Consider the following 7,973-nt stretch of genomic DNA (forward strand, 5'->3'; position numbering starts at 1 on the left):
TCACCACCACCATTTGTGACCATCACCTCACCATCGCACCGCACACAACACTGTCCTCAAATACCACTATTGCCAGAGCAACCCCCAACACCACGTGACAATCTATCAAATCTGCCTCCATTTAATTTTCACTTTTTACTTTACTAATGGAGCAAGCCCATACCTCTTCCTACGGCTACGGCTACGGCTACGCGTTGATGAGTCACAAATAGAGATGAAAACGGCTTGGTGCCTAATTTAAAATCAAACCACTTAAAGTGATTTGAAATTATTTCAAACCAATCCAAGCCACTCTAATTTCTAAACCATTTTCGGTTTGGCTCAATTTCTAATCACGGTTTGACAAACAACATATCAAACAAGTTGAATCATAAATCTTAGTCTAAAATTTAATATTAAAATATAAATACAAGTGTTATTATGAATATTACAAACAAAAGTTCTATACTTCTAATCATTAAATGCAACAACATGATTGAAACAATTTACTTATAACATCTTAATGGATACAAATTGGCTCAACATCTCTAGTAGTAACACATATCCATTATTTGCATAAAAATAAAAATATAGAATATGTATTTATTAATTATAATTCAAAGATATAAAGCAACTAATAAAAAAATGAACAGAAAGATCAACTACAAGATTATTTTCTATAGTTTTCTCTTAATTTTTCAATACCTCTATTGTTAGCATGCAACTAATTTTTAGTGAAAATCACCACTTCAACAATCTTTGCACTCAATGAACTCATAAAGAATCAAGAGTATGAAAATTAGTGAGGAATGTGGACTAGGAAGTAGGACTACACAAAAAGTCACGAAATTGCAAATCGAATGGAAACCGTTGAATTGAAACCATTGGTTTGGGTCCATATGGACCAGTGGTTTTCTTTTCCTCAAATCAAATCGCTTTTAAATGGTTTGGTTTAGGTTTTGATTTTCAAAAATCACACAAAATCGAACCGAACTGAACCGTTTTTAATTTTTTAATTAAAACATTAATTTTATTAACTTTAAAAATTTTACAATTTTCGCTTTTCACAAAAAATGTCAATTTAGCAATACAAATTACAACCAACTTATTAAAATAATCATAGAAAGTAAATTAGTTTCGTCATTTTAGACTTATGATTTAATAAGTTCATAACACATGTCCTCACCTAGCATCTAAACTAAACTAAAATTATACCAAAATCATATGAAATGAATAGATATATATTCAACAATCCAAATCATAATTTAACAAAATTACTTCAGCAAATCATATCCAAATTTCATAAGCCCTAACATAAACTCTCATTTCCTTAACATTTGAAATTTATTTGCCACTGCTAAACGAATCCCTAGTCGCCTTTACCTGTTAGTCTGCTAGTCTCTATCTGAATCGCCTTTTTTTCTCTTCTCTTTCGATAAGTCTTTAATTCTCATTCAAACCGTCATTTCATTATTTTTTCTTTTATTTGTTGTTTTTAAACTTATTATACACTTGTTAATTGTGGTTTGAATAGAAAAATAATTGATTGTATGGCTAAATGATTAATGAACTTGTTTGTAGTTTGAAAGGAACGAGGGACGAATCTTTTTGATTGTGTGAAAATGTTAAAGTTTCTTAACTAGTACTACTATCTTCTACTTTCATAAAGTAGTTAGAGAATGAAATTCGTCAATTTCCAATAAGTGGAAATTCTATCAATCTTTGTACATCTAAATATATCTCGTTTAATTCTTATTTAACATCTCACCAGCAAGACCTAATGAGTTTTAACCAAACTATAATAACAGAATGCAACTTTATATTTACTAACCACTATATGATAATATAAATGTCAAACAAAAAAAGGTAAATAAAAATGAAGTAAGATGTATTTGTTCTATGAACATCTTTTAGCAATTAACTTTGAAAATAATTTATTTATGAATTTCATGATAAATATGAATGTAATTTAATGATTAACTTTATTAGTTATCGTTTAAACTCATATAGTAAATATATTACTATAATGTCGATAGGTAAATCGCGGATTAAAACCAAACCAAACCAAACCGCAAATTATGGTATTTGCGATTTGGTTTGGTTTGGTTTGATTCGAAAAATAAAATAGTTTGGTTTGGTTTAAAAAAATTTCAAATAGCATAAAATTATTTGAGTTGAAAATATAGTACAAACCACCCAAACCAAACTGCGTCACCCCTACTAGGAAGCAATTTTAAAATTTTGAATAACTAATTTGTATGATAATCTTATACATATTTACGTTCAATTTTCACAAAATAATATGTCGAAAGTATTAGTGGTCAAATCTTCACAATGGCCACTTAAATAACTTACAAAATCATTGTAACAATTAACAATAAAAATCTAATAACTAAGTTGAAAAAATGAAGAATAGATTGAGTGATCTGATTAGGAAATTTAGATGTAAACAGGCAAAAATATTATTCAACTAAAAATTTAAGGAAGCCCTTCAAAAATCTGAACACAACTACAAAAAAATAGATAAATTGATGTGAAAGATAAGTCCAAATTCGAGAAATTGTTAGTAGAAGAAAAAGAAATAGTGTGAATTTGAATTAAAATCTATATTTAATTTTCTACTCGATTGTGATGAACAATCGATGAATACGGCTCAACAACAGTCATTCAACGCTTCAACTAATTTGAAGGTTTTGCATTTACAATTGCGATAGCAATGGTGATAATTAGCTATGATTTAATTATTAATTGTAATGCATGATTGCCTATTTGTGTTAGAGCAAAATTGGATGTATCTTTTTTAATTAAGATATTTTAAATTTTACTTGGGTTGGATAGATTTAAATGAATTAATTTTTAGATTTTTTTACAAAAATTGAAACCCAAATCAAACTCTTTTTCAGTTCAAAATCAAAATGTTAATGGATCCACATGGACCCAAATCAATGCTTTCGAAAAGTCATTTCAATTTGATTTTGTGATTAGACGATTTCGTTAGTCAACGCTAATCACAAAGAGGTTGTCAACACATTATTTCAAAGCTGATGCTGGCTCGAAGATAATAAGAATTCTATTTTTTGTCAACGCCTATCAAATTTTATTCATTTACGATGTATTATCCTTGTTTAAAGTCGAGTAGACATTCTACATTAAGAGTTTGTTTGACAACCATTATTGTAGAAAAATAAGAGATTTAAATAGTGATTTTTAAAAGAATGTGTTGTTAAAAAGTAGTGAAATTTTTTTTTTATACATATAGAATATTTTATTATGTGAATGTATGGTTGAAAATATTTCTATAGCAAATCGTAAAATAACTTAATAGGTGTCAAACGGGCATTAAACAAGACCATTCTAAAAATTGAAACTTACTCATAACATTAAGGGCATGGTGTATATCACAATGTTGATACTGCGAGATTTATCTAATCATAAAGGAAAAGATTAATAATATTCAACACCAGTTTAGATAACAATTACATGCAATTAAATGATAAGTTCACTTAAATGTAATGTCTCATGATTCATTTAATTGAACATATCAAATATAACCACCTAAATTGATACTTTAATGAAATTGATGCTAAATATCATTATTCAAAGAAAAAAGATCAAACTAATAAGATCTAAGCAATCCACCAATGTTATGGGGTAACCCTACGCTAAGATGATCTAGCTAATGTCAATGTCTATCCCCTAATGCTAAGTGCTATGATTAGGCTAACAAGTTCATCTTCTTAATGTGAAGATGTTTTCCAGTCTAAAATACTTTTTAAATATAAGTTGCTCCTTAAATTATTTAAATAATATTTTAATAAATTATCTATTGATATTTAAAAAATATGTTAAATAAAATTGAAAGGCAAATCGGTAGGTAGACAACAGTAACTTATAATTTTAAATTTTATTTTTTGAACAAAATTCAAAGTAATAAAGAAAAAAGGTTTTAATTCCATTTATAGTTTGCTTTCATTGTTAGGGATTAAACTAATGATATTGATGAAACTAGTCTTTGAGGTGTTCCGATTGAAACTAATGTTGGGGATGCTATGAATGAAAGCTCGTAAGAAACAATTGTAATAAGATATCAAATGTTTTTATACTTTTTTGTAAGTTTGAGTATGCTCTTAAGTCAAAATATTTGTGTTCGCCAATGCTCATAATATTTATGGTCGTTTGGCAAGGCTTTTGAAAAATTGAAACTAAGATTTTTTTTGAATATATTTGAATAATTTTTTGAAAGAATTTAGGCCCGCTTAGTTTGACTTTTGCTTTTGTGTTTTGCTTCATGTAGAAGAACTTCTAGAGAAATCTACATTAAGTTTTGTTTAAAAACTAATTAAAAGAGATTTATATTCCAAAAGTGTTTTTAAAGAAAATTACATTGAATCAACTTTCTCTAAAAGTTCTTCTAATTAGAATAAACAAGTTTATAAAATTGACCAAATGAGTTGAAAAGCAATATTTGAGTCTCAAAACTCCTTTTAATTTTTCAAAAGCTATACCAAACCTGCCCTTAGCCCTTGTTTTTGTCCCATTATATGATAAAGAATGTATTTTGGAATAATTAATTGATAGAGAATGTGTGATTAAAGAATAAGAAAAAGTTTTAGGTTTGTGCGTAGTATTATTTCGTTGAAAATGAGTTGTTGAAAAGAACAGAGAGGAAAATGTGTTTCGAAAATAATTATAATCAAATGAAGTCTCAGTATATTAAAAGAGCTTTTTATAGAAAATTAGTTTAAAGTGGCTTCTTTAAAAAAAAATGTCTACAAAAAGCAAGCTCTAGGTAAACGGACTCTGAGAGCATCTTCAATGGGCACCCTTCCGCATCAAATTGCACCAAAATTTGGTGTAAACGTCCCTCCAACTGTTCATTGCACCATTTTTTGCACCAAATGGTATAATGTACATTTTGCCCATGATTAAGGGTATTTGTGTCATTTTTATTATATAATAATAATAATAATCATCATCATCATCATCAATTACATTACTAATTATATTATTAAAGTTTATTATTTTTAATAATATAATCAATAATAATTAAGGATTTTTTAATTTAGTAATTATTTTCGTCAATTTAACATAATATATAAAACATGTAAATAATTTAGTAATCAATAATAATTCAATATATTTGTTATTTTAAAGTAGTTATTACCTAGTAATTTATATAGTTATAAAATAAATAAATAATTTTTCAAAATAAATACATTGTCAAAAATCAAAAGAATGAATAAAACAATAAAAATTGTTCATTTGGTGTAAGTTTTGATATAATTGTTGAAAATGAATTTTAGCTTGATGCAGAGTTGAAGATGGAGTCTTATTTGAATTTCATTACATTAAATTTCATTATATTACATTTTTTTCTTCTGTTGTCAGTCATACAATTTTCTATAAAATAATATTATACGTAAATAAAAAATTTCCTTTTTTTTAACCACTTATTTTAAAAAAAAAAAAAATACAATTTCACTCATTTTCATTTTCAAAAAAATGGGAGCCAAACGGGGCTTTAGATAAAGCTATACCCTTTGTTCCCACCACGCCACTTCTACGCCCACGCCACTCCGGTATGCTCTTTTCCCTTATATTTCTGAAACAAAATTATACGGAAATCTGGGTAGACTGCGATTCACCGTCGAAAGAATTAGAGAATCAGTATTCCTTTTCTTTCCAAAAATGGCTTCTTTTTCTCTTTCTACCAATCATTCTCTTCCTTTTCCACTGTATGCTCAAACCCCAAAACTCTCATTATTCCAAAATCTTTCTCCCCTTTCTAGATACTCTCGGTCTGAAGCTGTCTCCTTCATCCTATCTTCCAATCCCAGTTTCTTCTCTGGTCAAAAGTTCTATTGTAGCCAAGGTACATTTACGAAGAACATTTATCTGCAAGTTTCTTAAAATTTTACACCCCACCCTTGTTCTTCAAGATAATAGATTCCATTTTCCTGCAAGTAATTTTGAAGGAAAAAAAATAGCATATTATGTTCTTGTTAATTTTTCAGTTCCTATTTTTTAAACGGTGCGGTTCCACCACCGTTTACATTGAAAGATCAAGATGGGAGGAATATAAGTCTTTCTAACTTCAAAGGCATGCCTGTGGTGGTTTATTTCTACCCTGGTGATGAAACCGCACGAAACAGGTACATATATATAGAGCATCCAAATTGGCACAAATTTTTGTACCCTTTTAATTGGCAATTCTGAGTTTTCTTTATTCGAAATTGATCAGGCATCCATCTACTTTCTTGATTTTTTTGGATCAGAAATACCTCTTATGTTAGAAAGGAAAGGAAAAAAACTATTGGGGTAGGAAATTCATGAAGCTTGATAAAACAGAACTTTAGCTTATTTGACTTTTGGAAATTTTATTGTGTTTCGTCATAGATAATATATGTTGAACACTGACAGCTGCATAAGATTAAGATTTTGAGAAGAATGATGGGTGTTGTTGATGCCGACTTGCCACAAATCACAATGATAATAGAGAATGAGAATATGTTAGGAAGAGAGAAATGAGGGGAAGATTGTAGTTTTAATTCAATAATGAAGTGTGTCTATTACAATCAAATAACCTCAATGACTGAACTAGGTCTGATAATTATGATGTGACGTATTAACTTAAAATCATACGCGAGTAACAATAACTTTATTGTACCATTAAACACCATGAAACATGCTATGGGTACATCAAATTTCACAGCATGGTCTACAACACACACACATGCAATAGGTGGGGTCCGCAATTAAAATAATCGCGGACTTCACCTTTGTGAGGAGGCTGTGAAAAAAAATTGTAAAAGAAATGCTGTACAATCAGCTTTTTCCTAAACACCATAAACATATTCATTATGTGAGATTCTAACCGTGTTCTTTTCTACTTTCCAAACAATACATATTTGAATTTAAGACACCCAATAATTGCTTTTCCATCTTTCCCAATCCAACCATCCTTATGTTCCCACATTCAATTCTACATTTCATGTACCTCGTGGGATGCATGGCTATGTAACACGCGAATAAAAAATTGTGAGTTTTAAGTTCTCAAGAAATTTGAATTTACTTTTATCGTAGTCAATATTTAGACATTTTCAATGTTAAAGATGAACGTCATGTTATACCAGCACAAATAAAGGCGAAAAACTCGTAAGATTATAATTTGATACTTAATTAATGAATATTGTGGTAGGTGGAGAATATAGTTTTATATATTCACTAAGGGGGAGACAAAAGTAGTGGAGTAGGTCGATTTGATTCTTCTCAAATTTAAATTGAGAAATTGGAATTAGAACACTAAACAAAAAAGGTAGGGTTACAAGGTCCCAATCATTCTCTGCATTTCAGGACGTGCATTTATTACCATCAATGAAGATAGAAGTTGGAAAAGAGAGATGCTACAGTCACGGGCTCCAATCCAAGGCTGAGGTGGCTCATGCCTCAGCCCTTGATCTTTAATACATGGAGCCCGCGCCATTTAACATCAAGGGTTGAGGTGTCAGGGATTGGAGCCCAGGATTTAATCCCGAGCTCTGCAGCTTTTCTAGTTGGAAAAATAACTAAAAACAAGGAAAATCCTATTTGGCCAGCTCCCTAGCGGCCCCTGCTTTTTGGCCAAGCTCAATTTTTGGCCTAACCTTGAGCTGGCCAAAAAGCAGGGCTCAAAAAACAACAATGAATTCAAGAGGAAAGCAGGCTTTGCTTTGCTTTCAATGTCATCTAGTGGACGTGAAACATTTCTCTCCAACAAGTCAAGTTTATTACAATTTTATTTAATTTAGAGTGCATTTGATTGTCAATATTTTTCATGAAAAATGTATTTTTTTACCAAAAATCTTACTTTTATATTGTTTGATTGACATTTTTTCCCATTGAAAACATTTTCCTACTTTTGGTCATGTGACCATATTTTACTCAAAATAAAAAAATAAAAAAAATTATATATATATATATATATATATATATATATATGGGGAGTAGAATTTTAT

At 29.3% G+C, this 7,973-nt stretch overlaps 1 long non-coding RNA gene across 1 annotated transcript; it reads left to right on the top strand.

Moving 5' to 3' along the window:
- The first annotated feature begins 5,549 nt into the window (after positions 1 to 5,549).
- On the top strand, positions 5,550 to 6,427 carry LOC111411881. The gene is made up of 2 exons (XR_002705923.1): positions 5,550 to 5,851; positions 5,994 to 6,427. It is a non-coding gene; the product is annotated as an uncharacterized LOC111411881 (long non-coding RNA).
- The last annotated feature ends 1,546 nt before the right edge of the window (positions 6,428 to 7,973 follow it).

Source organism: Olea europaea, chromosome 2 (assembly GCF_002742605.1).
Source record: "Olea europaea var. sylvestris chromosome 2, O_europaea_v1, whole genome shotgun sequence".
Lineage (NCBI taxonomy): Eukaryota > Viridiplantae > Streptophyta > Magnoliopsida > Lamiales > Oleaceae > Olea > Olea europaea.